At 36.6% G+C, this 13,061-nt stretch overlaps 1 long non-coding RNA gene across 3 annotated transcripts in view; it reads left to right on the top strand.

Moving 5' to 3' along the window:
* The window catches only part of LOC148110784 (uncharacterized), a 181,688-nt gene that overhangs the window by 292 nt on the left and 168,335 nt on the right, over positions 1–13,061 (top strand). For all 3 annotated transcript variants that reach the window (XR_015724520.1, XR_015724519.1, XR_015724517.1), the window contains exon 2: positions 3,305–3,401. This is a non-coding gene — a long non-coding RNA (uncharacterized LOC148110784). The remainder of the gene's footprint in view (positions 1–3,304; positions 3,402–13,061) is intronic.

Genomic DNA, 13,061 nt, shown 5'->3' with positions numbered 1-13,061 from the left:
CTGATGGCCGCGGTCCAGAGAAGGCAGCCCCAGACGAGCCTCGTCTCCCTCCCAAATGTTACATTTACTTGAAACTTTCCATGGTTGGCCACTACCCAGATGTGAAGTGTTTTGGAAAAAATGAGCAAAATCCTTTCAGCTATGCGACTTAGCCATTTGGAGGGTTGGAGATCGAGGACGAAGAGAGGGAGAAATTCCAGAATAGGACTGCTTTCCTTTTAAAAATTATTTTTTTAATGTACACTGGTATCTCAAAAATATTTTTGGACAGCAGTGATTCCCTTAACACTAGTTTGCTGGGAAGCAAAATTGTAGATACTTTTCTATTTTAAAAGCTGCTTCATCATTTTAAAATAGGAGCATCCGAATACTGGTTCTCTAAAACGTTTAAGCTTAGTGTCACTCTATCCATTTATCCTTTTGGACCTGTGGAAAAAGAGCCATGGATCTGATAAATTGAGTTTTTCTCTGAGCCTACCTATGCACTTCACTTCATGACAAAGGCTTTTTGAAGAGTTCTTGAAACAATTACATTTAAATGCATAGATGCACAAAAGTCAATGGGATGATTTTTAAGAAACAGGAAGGGTGTATGTATGTCAGGTACGTCATTAACTGATCACCAGATTTAGTAATCTGATGAATCTTAAAATATAGCACTAGATTAATAGGAAATCTGGCTGTGCCTACATGTTATGTCACCTTTGGCATATCAGAGTCTTGCCATGTTTAAGTTTTTTCTGTCTGCTCTTTAACCAGAAGAACCTGAAAAAAAACTATCATGTGTAAATCACCTAGTTGCCTTAAAAAAAGTTAAGACAATTGCAAATTTTTTAGAGGGCTTTTATTACTACTTAATGTTACCTGTCACTAAAATTTGAAGAGTCAAAATGGTAATGTATTTAGGAAAAGGAACATCAACTTTTGAAGAAAAGGTAACAAATACCAGCCCTGCCTAACCTTTCTAATCTGACTTACCAATGGGATAAACCTGAGTACAGTGTGACCTCTTAGTTATAACTGGTTATCAGTTTTGACTGATAACCTTTCTCTCAACCACATCCAAGCTATTGACAAATCGTTATTATTTTCCTCCTGGATTTTCTCTTAGTTTCTCTAATTTCCTTATGAAAATTCTTTCTAATGTTTAAAGGTTTAAATACTTTATAGTATACTTAACAAATATGGAAAACAAACCTAGTAATGGAGTGTTTTCTAGAGTTTCTACTTTCAGGTATGAGCTGATAAAAATGGACACATGTTACTCCTAACATTTAGAGGAACTTAAAGTCTGATGAAATTTAATCCCTTTGCGAAAACCATGAAAAAGTTAGAGACAGCAAATTAAAACTACTATAAATAAAATAAAAATGGGACTCATTTATACTTTCATTTGATTTCTTTATCTTATATGATGTTTTTAATCTTCAGTTATGTTGTTTAATCAAAGACAACTGGGCAACCATGAATTGGAGTTAATTACTATTTCCATTAGATTATTTACCTGTTAAATTATGTCATCACATAAAACAAAATCTATCCCTATAAAAAAACATTTTATACATGTACATTAGTCCACCAACATATCTACAAATAGAAAATGGGTCTCCAGATTAACAGGTGGCTGGGTTGTCAGAGCTAGTCATAGACTTCCTCTTTGCTACTAGATAAGTGCAGCCATCCCACAGTAGGTTGTGGTCCCATAGTCATTGAGAAGGTAATGAACCGTCCAAAGGAAAAATTAGAATTTATACACTTTGTTTCTGTTCTAACTAGAAGAACAATTCCTGAGTTCCTGTGTTCCTTTGAAGATTAAAAAAGGCTAATGTTTCAAGATCATAATGAAACCTATGTATAAGTTCCAGATTTTGCTTTTCACAAGAATGAAAAGGTTATTATTTGTTGACTTAAAGCTAAATAGAAAATAATTCTCCTTTGCCAGTAGCTTAAAAGAATTGACTAAGTTTTTTGTTTGTTTGTTTGAAATTCTTCTATTAAGGGAGTAGAGTAAGATTCAGGAAACCTCTAAACAACTTCTGCTACTACTTCCCTTTCTTCTGTTGGTTTCCTGCTTTAACTGGCCAACTTCCTAGTCTTGCTGATAAACCCTGTCAAACATGACTTATTATTCCAAAGCTGAATTTAGATCTGTGTTAAATATTATAGATCCTTCATCTATACAATGGGGATAATATTAATACCTTATCTCACAGGGTTGTGAGGACTAAATGAATCGATATACATAAACCGCTTAGAACAATACCAGTAGCATTTTATAAGTGCTAGCTACAAATATTATTATTCCATGAGTGAATAAATTTTGTTGTGCAGTGTGATTTAGTTGTTACATCTGTTATCAAAAAGCCAGAAAGAGTTGTTTTAAGCCATTTAATCATAAAATATCATTTAAGAAGAAGTTAGCTCCCCAAAATGATATCATTTACTCCATTTTTAGAAAACAAACCAATAATTACCAAAGTATCTTAAAATAGAAATAGACTGCTACAAAGACAGTAAGATTAAGCAGAGCTGGGCTCAGCATTTAAAAAGTACTATAGAAAGAAGCATTGCTAGATTAAAAAGAAAATGTACATGTCATATATAATTAAGTCTAAAAATCTATTATTTGCCATCTATGTAAATTAAACCTCTCTTCCTTGTAACATCACACAAAAGTAGTGAGAGAGATTTTCACCCGATTTAAAGAGACCACTTGAATGGTCTCGCCCAAAATACTAACTACATGAAATTGTTTTTGTGGGTCTCCTGATGGCTGAAACAGGAGTGCGGTGGTAATCAGTTATTTTCCTTCATTTAGAGTGATTCGGTAAAGATTTCAATTAGTTCAGTTTATAAAGTTAATATTGGTTTTACATAGATCACAATTATATGCATGGGTTCTCTAGATATTTATTGATTTTTCAGAGTAATTTTAATTGTTATTTTTTGTAGTATAATAGAAAATATTAAATTGGACTAAACTCCATCTCAAAGATAAGAAAGTCTTGCTTGTATAATTAGCAAAAACCTAAAAAAATGATTTTATAAATATTCCAAAAGTCGTTCAAAAAGATACCTTCTTGAGAATGAAAACAACCTGTGTGGTAAATCAAATTGTTCCCAAATATTTATGTCCCTTCCAATGGGAGGACTTTACCTCCTCACCCTGTTAAATGGCAGTCTTGGCCTTTTGCCTTAATTTGCCTTTAATGAAATATGAAAGGAAGTGATAAGTGCCACATTGAACAGGAACTTTAATAGTCATCACTTAGTTCTAACATCTTTCTTTTCCTTGTGTGACAAGAATGGCATGTCCCAAAGAGGGGATGGTCCCAGAATGATGGAACAAAGTTGAAGATGACTGCAATAGACCAATAACCTGAAGAGAAAGAAACCTGCCTGTAAGTAATTTTAATTTAGGGGTTATTACCATAGAATAACTTAATTTAGGTTAACTGATGTATCATCCAGCTTGAGTGAAGATGACTTGGCCACCATGAGACTAATAATGGATTACACAGAGTATTTGAGAACTCTAAAAGATAGGCTGTTAACCTCCAGAGCAGTTGAAACTGAGTATCACTGAAGGGTCAGTCAGAATAGGCATTCTCTTTCAGGGATGATTAAAACCAAAGTTCAGGTAGGAGATGTTTGAGTGATATTTCAATATATCATATATTTTTGGATTTAATTATGGAAAATTAGTGGTTTGAAGTATGAGCTTTATATCCATTATGCATGTTGGTTTTATGCTATGAAATCTAATGTTGGTTCAACATCTGAAATTTGTCACATTTTCTAAGCTCTGAAAAAGAAAAATGAGCCTGTTTTTTGGTATATTTATGTATGCTCATCCAGTGGTAAAATCATATTACTAATCCAGAAACCAATTACTGAACTCCAGTGAAATTACGGAGCTAAATCCAAAATTCAGACATTTTTGAAAACCTATCTGAGTTCACAGTAATGTATTTTGACGTTCTGGGGTAAAAAGAAATCAGTATTTATCCTTTATAGAGAATGGGTTCCTTCAAATACCTCTATACTTCTTAAGCATCTGACATTTACAGTTACTGTGATTCCCTCTGTCCAATTTAAGTCGCAAGAAGCAACTGTGTGAAAGAAAGTTTGATTTGTGATTGAGCTGCTTCTCACAGTAACAATACCTATGTGGTAAGTTCTGAGGAAGAGCTTTACTCATATGCACCCCCAATAGTACAACAAACTGATATATATTAAAAAATTCTGTTAATCAGTAGGAGAATGAATTAATGTTATATTTGCATATAACATACATTATTTAAGATTAATACAGTATCATGTATTAAAGTGGGTAAGTCTCAAAAACAGTGTTGAGAAAAAGCAAGTTTCAGCTGAAGTATATTAGGATGCCATGGGTATAAAATTGTTTAACATACAGAACAATATATTATTTATAGATTTATGCATATTTGGTTTAAAAGTTTCAAATGTGCATAGGAATGATAAACATCAAATTGATTTTAATGGCTATTATTTCTGGGTATTTATAATGAGAAATGGGATTGAAGAGATGTACACAGAGAGCTTCAACTGTATCTGTAATGATTGATTTTTTTAAAAATAATTTTAAAAATTTGAAGCAAATATGGTACCTGGGGAGTTGATACATACATGGTGTTTGTTATGGTCCCTCTGTTTTTCTATGTTTGAAATATTTTATAGTTAAAGAAAAGAAGCTTTATTATAATGTTGAAAGCTGTTTCTTTTCTCTAACAATTATAACTGTAGAAAATATTACAAATCCAATTTTCACTTTTTAATGATTCCTTTTTTTATTTTTTTTTTAATTTTAATGATTCCTTTTAAACTTTATCTAATTTTGCCTAATCAATGATGGCTGATGCAGCTGGTAAGTAATATAGCTACTCTGTAAACATACTTCAGGAGTGCAACCAACAGACAATATCCTTGAACTAAATTAGGCTTTAAAAAGGTAAGAGTGACTAATATTTAACTGAGAGCCTTATAGAAAAAAATTATTTGGTTCTTGGCTATCTCAGACATAAATATGAAAGGAATTTTTCATTAATAAAATATGAATAAAAATATATCCTTCCTTCCTTTGAAGTTAAGCTATTTATCTTTGTAACATTCCTATTGGGGACAGGTGTCAATTGCTAAATTTATGGCTATGAAAATTATAAATTAATAAAGTCACTCAACTAATACAGTGGAGTTGGCAAAGACTCACTGTCCAGCTAGATGTGGTTCTTGCTTTCTATTCTTTTGAGCCTTTGGACAAATGCCTACAAGTGACATGTTTATGGATACAAAACACCAGAAAGCTCTTAAAAATCTTTGGAAATAATTTCCCCAGTGAAAGGCTCAGTAGGTAACGTGTGTAAAGGAGACTATGTTATAATGCATTAGGGAATGATGAGGCTCTAGTAAATTAGAATTGGAATGCTCTGTCTAAAGGGGAAGTAACTAAGTGGAATGCAGGCACAGTTAGCTAGACCTTTGTATTCTTTAAGATAATGCAGAAATATGATTTTTAAAAATAAAGTCTTCTGATTTATAAAAGTAAGCAACTCATTCAATTTTTTTAACACCATACTAGTCAAACAAAACATCTGCAAGAATAACTTGGCCCATGGGCCGCCATGTTTCCAACCCTGTCCTAAGCAATCAGATATGATAGCAATGTAACTTTCTTTAAGCTTTATTCCCCAGTACATATTCTCCTCCAGATGATTAGTCCCAGCCAGCCATGGAAATTCCATTCCCCATGAAACTGCTGCAGCTATCTTGCTACTAAAGAGAGGAACTAGCATAAGACAAACCCAACACAGCAAGGCCAACAGAGTGGAGACAGAAAATCTAGAATGTCCCTGACATTCATGAGCTACTGACATTCATGAGCAACCAATTCTGATGCCTTCCCTCTTTGTTATATATAATACATTTCCTTATTACTTAAATTATTTTGAATCTGGGTTTCCATTAAGACATCCTGATTGATTCAAAATCACACTGTAGAAGATTTTGTGTCTCTCTCTTTGCCTTGAGTTACAATTTATCACATCTGCTTTCTCTCTCATTTTTTAACACTGCTAAATTATATATCTATATATAACCTATTTGCATATTGTTTGAGGGCCACATATGATAGCCTTGCACACTTTAAAGGATGGAGTTGGAGATACAATGAGCATTAAGAAGCTTGCCCCAGTTTGGACTCTGAATCATTTCTGTAACTCTGGATTTGCTTCCCTTCTCTCCTTCTATACTTGTGCCTTATTGGTTAGTGTTTGAACTTGCTGTCCTCCACTCTTGGCAAAATTATCAATTTTCCTTCGCCTAACCAACTTTTCTCCTTAGAGTCTACTTACACCATTCTTATCATCTTGTATGTCCTAAGCCCCTTTCCCTCTACCCATCCAAATTCCACTGACCCTTCAAAGTCTCCATCTTACATCTTCATGATGCTCTCCAATTTCTTATATAACCACACATTTACCCTCATAACAGTTGTTACCCTTATAACAGTCATTTGAGATTGGCAGGTGGGTACAATCTTATTTTGCAAAGGAGAAAATTGACACAGAAATGTTTAATAATCTGTTCAATATTTCAGTGACTTGCCTTAAAAGTAGCACATATTTTGGGGCGCCTGGGTGGCTTAGCGGTTGGGCGTCTGCCTTCGGCTCAGGGCGTGATCCCGGAGTCCTGGGATCGAGCCCCACATCGGGCTCCTCCGCTGGGAGCCTGCTTCTTCCTCTCCCACTCCCCCTGCTTGTGTTCCCTCTCTCGCTGGCTGTCTCTATCTCTGCCAAATAAATAAATAAAATCTTTAAAAAAAAAAAAAAGTAGCACATATTTCTTGTTGCTGTGGCTTTTACCCCTACCATTGACCCTTACTAATCTCATCTGGATATCCCTTGTCTTTTCTAAGAACTCAGTTCAAATGGCATCTCCTCTGGGAAGCCTTCCCTGACCTCTCTAGGCAGGGTTAAAGGGTTCTTCCTCTCCATATCAGGGCTTACTTGGTAATATCTTCATTTATTGCATTACTCCAATTATTTGTGTGCATCTCTCTTCCAGCTAGACAGGAGGATGTAGATCTTTTTGCTTTCAACATATCTATCATCATTTTATTTTATTTTTATTTTTTTTAATTTTCTTTTTTTAAGATTTTATTTATTTATTTGGAGAGAGTGAGAGAACACAAACAGGGGGAAAGGCAGAGGGAGAGGGAGATGCAGGCTCCCTGCTGAGCAGGGAGCCCAATGTCAGGCTCAATCCCAGGACCCGGGGATCATGACCCGAGCTGAAGGCAGACACTTAACCAGCAAAGCCACCCAGGTGCCTCTCCACCAACATTTTAGATAACATCATTTTCAGTAACTGAATTGAGGCTTAATTAATGTAACATAGGAGTTTATTAACTAGAAAATAAAGGAAATATATTAGAAAAAAATGAACCTTTTACAATTTTATTTAAATCTTGAGTAAATTCCTCCTCTATTATATTTCACAAAGAAAAAGAAATTTATTAAAAATTCAAACTGCAAAAGGACCTTATGGGCACCTTGTTTTTAGTGACTCTCGACCGGCACTAACCACCATGGTGGGAGCTAAGATTACATAGATGAGTAAGGAAAACATCGTCTTTTGGTTTGAAGAGGTAGATGAAACTCAGATAAACGTAAACGCTTACTTAAAATATATTAGTCTGATGCTATAAACATTACATATATGTGTATATTCAATAGATAAAGATGATCTAGGAATGAATTCTATCAGGGAGATTATAAAATATTCTAGAAAGGAGGTAGCATTTACTGGTAGAGATCCAGGTACATAAGGATTGACAAGGGCATTCTTTCAAGAACAAAAAAAGAAATAAGTTAAATGGTAGGTTCAGGAAATTATAAGTAATCTGAAGTGGTATTCGCACTCTCTACTAAAGATTTCCGGTATCCACCTGTGTTGGATTGCACGTCTCTGCTCTCGTAAAGTTGTATGTATCCATGCAACTTGCTTTGTCCAGGAAAATGTTACAAGCGCAAAAATCCAATGGATAATTTTCTACTGTCTCTTTCCCTCTGCCACTATAACTGTTAACACTTAAAGCTGGTGGCTGCTCTATCTACCTTGGTCTCTGAGGTCAGAGAAAGAAGTTTTGTTATTTTAAGCTTCTGTGACTTGTGGGCTACTTTTTTTAAGTTATTATTATTATTTTTATTTATTTGAGAGAATGAGAAGGGAGAGCACAAAGGGAGAGTGAGAGGGAGAAACAGACTCCCTGCTGAGCAGGGAGCCTGACATGGGGCTCAATCCCAGGACCCTGAGATCAGGACCTGAACTGAAGGCAGATGCTCAATTGACTGTGCCACCCAGGCACACCGATTTGTGGGCTATTTTTGCCACAGAAAACATTCTATCCTAATTATTCCAACTAATATGAGAGGAAGGTGGGAGAAAGAGCATTGGATCATAGAGAAGCCAATCATACTGGCTGCACATATAAAGGTCAGCCTATAAAATGACCATTTACCCAAAAGTTGATGTCCAAAATATTTGAATCCATGAATTCAAATAAGCATATTTTATGCTTTTTCAACTGAATGCCATTTCTGACCAGCAGTTCTTATTTCCATAATTAACTCCAAAGTTGATAAATGTAATCTAGGTCAAAGAAATAAAAAACATGTCTTCATAATCCATCCTTAAGTTAATCTTATAGTTACATAGTCACTAACCTATGTGTTCCAGATGGGGGAAAAATATTGAGTCACCTACAGCCTCGGTATTTATTAGCTACACTTGTATTGAGCACCAGATGCTATTACATTTCTACATATGAAGGAGGCATGGTACAAATGAAAATGCTTACAACTTGGGGAGAGACAGGCTTAGATTTTAATTCTAGCAGGGGTGTTGCTTTCACACAGTACTGCCTTCATGGATTTTGCCTCCCAGCTAACATTCTTTACATTTTAATAGAGGTTTCTAGAAATAGTATCTTAATCCAAGAGAATGACTGAAATAGTGATAACTTGACATCTCATGATAGGCAAAGACAGGAGCACATGTATGCTGATTATGAGCTTTGCTAACATCATACCTGAGAGAAGAAACTAAGAGGATAGTATATAGTGTATAAGTAAGTTTATACAGACAGAGGAGGAAATGAGGTAGGAAAAGGTCTAGACATAAAGGGTTATCCTAAATTGTAAGCATGGAAGTCCAAAGGCTGATGAATGGGTTGGGATACAGATCTTAAGATACCAGCAAGACTGAGAGGAATACCAAAGAGAAGAGAGAAGAGAGGATAGGAAACAAAGGTGGACATTCTGAAGATAAACTTAGTCTTCTTCATAACTGTGGTTTGTTCTCAATAATTTGTGACATGGGCCAAGGGAAGTGCCTTAAGTGTGTATACTCACTAGTATCTGCCCAAATGTTGAGGGGAAAATCAAGTCCTTGTACAGTAAGAGATCTAGTAAATAAATTTTAAGTCCGATTCTGAGGACTAAATTTATGTTTATATATTAAAGAGTTTAGTAATGGATACAGATCTCTAAAGGCTTTCTGAACTGAGAGTGCGGCTACTAGAATTCTAGCTCCAGTCTGGAGCAGTACCCTGCTGGTTGACCTGGGTAAATCCCTTGACCTGTCAGTGCCTCAGTTCCCACATCTATTAAATGGAAGCTTGGCCTAAGTGACCTCAAAAGTGCCACGTGGGTCTGAACTGTGATTATGAGCATGTGATTCAGGTTATATGCAGTTGTAACTTTTATCTGGAGATTATTAGACACTTACTGATGGGATTTCTTGTCTATTTGTTTCCAACAGATACTATAGGAATTGCAGGTGACACATTGTAAATATCAAACAAGGTTAAACAATGTTTTAAGTTCAGTGACTGGACAAAAGCTATAAGCAGCCTAGCACATGGCAGTTTTGCAAGAGTAAAAGGGTACACACACTCTTAGGTTAATAATCAAAGATACTGTTAAGGGGTGATATGAGAAGGGGCAAAGGGATACCCAACCAAGAACTTTAGGGCTGGGTGGGAACTGGTCCCAGATGTGGAACAATGTCTCTGTAACCTGGTTGGTACAACTTCAGTCTCAGTGGGGTTTACCCCAGTAGTAAGCATTATCAGACTATAAAGGCAACTATATTCAAGGGTAATTCACGCATTGTGCAGCCGGCTGGCACTCACACTTATGGCAGTGGCCTCTGTAGTCACTCAGCATGCACGTGCTCACTGTTATTAGAAGCAGCTGTTGCCTGAGAGAGAGCCCTGGCAATCAGTCTCCAACCGTCTCCAGGACAGTATTTTGGAGCAAACCTTAACGTGTGCTTTCAGAGAATCATTAGTGAAAAGATAACCACAAGTAAATAAAAAGCAGGTGGACTGGTACGAATGGTTTTGCAATAATAATTTTCGAGTCAATTACCATAGGGTTTCTTTTTTGCTTTCCCTTCCTTCCTTCCTTCCTTCCTCTCTCTGTCTCTCTCTCTCTCTCTTTCTTTCTTTTTTGTACTTTTAAGGGTTGAGATATCTAGGCTCCACTAGGCTCTACTTAGCTCTAAATAATAAAACTCTTTCACTCCTAGCAACCACTGCCTGGAAAACAACCCGACAAAGAGATCAAAACAGTGAAAAGAGGTCTTTTGCACATTTAACAATGATAAGAACGGTTTTAAGAGCAAAATCCTGTAATAGCTTTAATCATACATGGCTGTATCCAATATCTCTTGGATGAGCAGCCAGGGTCAGGAACTTCCTTCTGCAAAAACACATATAAACCCTTTTGTGATCACTGCATTCTGGATATGACCATCACCTACCTACAGAATTTTATAACAAAATAATCATTGAAATATTATTGGTATGCCCCATGCATTAACTGCACAATAATAAAACGAATTGTACACTTTTTATTTTATTTTTTTTGTTTCTCCTAGTGTTAAGCTGGGCAATTTATATAACCTTGAAGGGCCTCAGTTCCCCCACTTCGGTGGGCTGTTGTAAGAATTAAATGAGTAATGCATATGTATTGCTCAGGGACAGGTCCATACAGAAATCAACAATTGGTAGCTCCTGTCCCTTCCAATTCATTTCTGTTAAGCTGGAATAGTCTTAAACTATAAAATCAGATCACGTTACTCTCCAACTTAAAACACTTAATTTCTTCCCATTACATTTAGGATAAAATTAACAATTTGTAACCTTCCCAACAAGGCTCCTTGGCTCTACCTGAATTGTAGCTTCGTCTTCTGCCAGTCTCCCAGTGAGGTTTATGGCTCAGGCCACAGTTGCCTTCATTCGGGTCTTCAAATAGGCCTGACCTAGCTGATGGCTCCTGCATAGTAGTAGCACAAAAGATTTGGGGTGCTTTATCTCTTATAATATGCATTAAGCCCATCTTCCCTTTGAGAAGCATAATTGATGTTTTATAAATCTTATGCAAAATGCTATGTCAAAGTAGCTTCTAGTCCACCACTCAAATTGCTGCCTCTAAGGACCTCCTAATTGTTATTTGAAAACCATCACTGCTTCTGCACATGCCTGAAACCCTCACCTTTTCTCTTTGTTACTGGCAAAATCTTACTCTTGAGGTCTCAGCTTAAATGTCACCTCCTCAAATATGTTTCCTTATTAAGAACTCTCACAACATCCTGTTCTTTTCTTTCAAGCAAATGAGTAATCCTATGTGACTATTTCTCCCCCACCAGACTGTAAGTTTCTGAGGGCCACGTAGTGTGGGTACTTCTCTCATGACCGCAGTCTGGCATGGAGAAAGCATGCAGGAAATGCTTGCTGCTGGAGTTCCAGATTTACTAACCTATAAAGTCCACCAAAAGACATAGTGAAAGATCTGTACCCCCTCCCCGCCATGCATGGAAAATTGGAGAACATGACTCCAGCCAACCTGATGTCAAATTTGGGCGTCTTCCCTTGAGTCACACGCAGGAACCAAGAGAAAGAAAATGCCTCTGTCAAAGACCTTTGTATCCTGGCCTCTTTCTACTTCCTGTTTAATTCACTTCCTCTCTTTCACCGTGTTCACTACATTTCAACATTTGCAAATGGTTCTGGAGCAAAATTAAACTTTATGTAGAAAGAGGGATTTGAGAAAGAGGAAGTGCAGGAGCCACTAACTCTGAAAGAAGAGATCAACTACAAGTATTGCCTTAAGGCACTCCATCTCCTGAGCTCTCAGCAGAAATGTCCCTGCCAGGCACATCTTTGTACCTTGTTTCTAGCCTGTGTCACATTGTCTTTGGATCATTTACCAATGGGCTAAGCCACCTGCTTTAGTTTCCTGAGTTGTGTTTCTGCATAGGTCTCTGAAAGGAAGTACTAATACCCTTTTTTCTTTGGATTCTAGATTTAGACCATTACCATTACTTTTTAGTCATGAAAGCACAATTCATAGCCCTCTTCCAATCACTTAGGAAGCTTGTCTTCTCTCCCTTCCTTCCATGACAATTTATGAAATATGTCCAAGTGCCAAACACTGTGCTAGGTACCATCCCTTCTGCGTTATCTGACCTTTGAAGCCTGTCTAGACTGACAGTCTGTCCTGAAGTTTCTTGTCCACTTTGAGTCTTCCTTCCCATCTGGCTTTGATTTTTCTTTACAACTCCTCTCTCCATCCTGGTCTGACATCCTCCTTCACACTACCCCTGTTTGGAAACCCCCAATGTGGGAGGCAGCTCTTAGGGAAGTTCTTGGAAAGATTTCCATGTTGGTGTTTAAATGTATATTTGCCATTCAATAGCCAGACCTGAGGCTGCCTTTGAGTGAGAACCCGAGGTCCTCCGTCTAAAGTATAAGAACACAGTGGCATTTGCTTTGTCAGGGTCCTCTGTGCTTTAACTTGACACAAAATTTCTATTCTTTCATTAGCTGAGGTTGCCACATAGTCAGGTATTTTTCTCCAGAATTTTATGGTGTATCTTGCCTATTGAATAAGATAAATGAAATAAGAACAGTCATAGTGCCAACTGTCTACTTTTATGCTGTCTACCTTATTTGCATTATTTTCTCCACTCAC

This window comes from Ursus americanus, chromosome 1 (assembly GCF_024610735.1).
Source record: "Ursus americanus isolate L20-20 chromosome 1, mUrsAme1.1.p, whole genome shotgun sequence".
Taxonomy (NCBI): Eukaryota; Metazoa; Chordata; class Mammalia; order Carnivora; family Ursidae; genus Ursus; species Ursus americanus.
This window is presented reverse-complemented; position numbering and strand designations above follow the sequence as displayed.